Raw genomic sequence first — 2,064 nt, forward strand, 5'->3', positions numbered from 1 at the left:
ACCCCGCCCTCCGGGCCGGCTCACCGCGGCCTCGGCCCGGGGCCGGCTCTCCCTGGGACTCGCCTCCCGGGCCTAGACCGTGTCTTTAGGAGCCCAGTGTTGCTCGCCTAAAGATGAAACCTCAATAAAATATACCCCCGCCTCACTGAGAGCCTCCGGAGCGGCACCACCGGGGTGCACCGCTACCGCGGGGACCCTGGGCAGGCCCTCGCAGGCACGGGGGGGCTGCAAGGGCAGAGGGTGTCTCTGTGTCCCTGTGTCCCTGCTTGGGCTGATCCGGACCACGGGAGCCAGAAGAGTTGAGGTGTCGCCATGCAGAAGTTTGATGCTATTTCCACAACTGTGTTCACCGGGTCCCGGCAGAGATGCTCTTTGTAGCTGTCGCCCAAGGCTGAAACGTTTAAACGGGGCAGATAAATTATTAGGAGTAAAAGACTTGAGCGGCTTAATTGGGAAAAGCAGTCCTGGTTCCAACCAATGTCCGTACAATTGCACACTGCAGTCCACCATTATTCGAGCTTCATCTACTATGCACTATATACCACCGTCTCCAAAGGATTGTTGCCTTAGAAACTTGTTTTAAATCTCCAGCTATATATCAACACCTTGTTTTAGCAGTCCTTGGCTGAATTACAGTTACACAGTTTGGCGCTTCTTTCAAATTTCCTCCCATCAGTTTGGCCAAAGAAAGGAATTTTTCTCCTTTAGAAATGAATTGGCTTAATTAGTAAGTAGATTAATGGCAATTGCTGGTGAGTTGGTTTCCAGCAGAGTTTCACCAGAGAGGGTTAATCGGAGTCAGGTCTGGAATCTTTCCCAGAACTGGCTGCCAGCCATTTCCGTCAACCAATCAACCCCGTAAACAAACGCGCCATCCGCTGAAATAGAGTTTATTTCTTACTGTCATCTCGCTGGAGTCATTTCCCCAAACAGCCACCACCTCGCAGTGGGTTTGAAATGGATCGCCCTGAACTCGGGGCTGCTAATTTCCAGCTATTTCCCCAAATACTTGGAAGTGTTTCCCTGGCAAGAAAAGATTTCCTGGGCGCGTCGGCATTCAATAAACATGTAACCTGCTTTCAGCAGCCTCCGGCTGAGATTTTTCTCTCTAAGTCGCTGATAATTCGAGGCAAAAAACAATTAACGTAACAGGGCGATCCAAAACGCTTTTCCAAAGCCACTGCCCGAAACACGGAGCAAGCGAGAAAAAAACGTCGGCATAGACTTTGACATCTTTTTCAGCCTTTCCACTTATTTTTTTCTATACCGATAAAACGCATTCATACTTCGACTTGCAGCTGCATTAGTCTTGCAAAAAAAAAAAACCATCCCTGCTGAGAAATGCATATAATAGGAAAAACAGATCGGCTGGACAGCAGCGTAATTAATGCCAGAAAGGGCTGAGGCCGGTTTCATAGTTTGTCTTTTGAGGATATCAAGACGAGACCTGGTGAAAAATGACGCATGCTTTAACATTTCAGAAAGCTGGCAACTAGCAGCGCTCCCCCCCTCCGCCCCTCCTTTTTTTTTAACTTTATGCCTCTGAACAAAGGGGTCGGCAGAACTAGCTAGGTTGTAATGAGTTCTGTGTCCCTAGCACATTAAGTGCATCATGGAAACATATTGTATCGAAATAGTTTGGAGGAGAATACTGGGGATGAAAGAGAAAGGGTGCTTTGATCAGCTCCCTGGGGTCCTGAGTGCGCGCAGACCGACTTGCAAGGACTTATTCAGCTCCAGCGAGACACACTTACAACGCCATTCAAAGAAATTTGCATATCTGTAATTTATCACATTTGTCCCGAACATTTTTGCAAGGTAAATAAAAGTTGGCTGAATAAAAAATATCAATCATCACAGAGCGAGGGAGAGCGGGAGCGGGAGAAGGGAGAAGTGTTTGTTTAACCAGACTCCGTTTGGAAAACTTTTGCTGAACGCGGGCTAAAACCCACCCCGGAGCGCCCCGGCCCGCCCCGGCCCGGCTGCCGCCCCGCCCCGCGCGTGTGCCGGGGGCCGGAGCTCCGCGCCCCGGCCCGGCCCGCCCCGGCCCGGCTCTCGCCCCGC

This window comes from Aptenodytes forsteri, unplaced genomic scaffold, assembly GCF_000699145.1.
Source record: "Aptenodytes forsteri isolate BGI_AS27 unplaced genomic scaffold, ASM69914v1 Scaffold336, whole genome shotgun sequence".
In the NCBI taxonomy this organism is placed as follows: Eukaryota; Metazoa; Chordata; class Aves; order Sphenisciformes; family Spheniscidae; genus Aptenodytes; species Aptenodytes forsteri.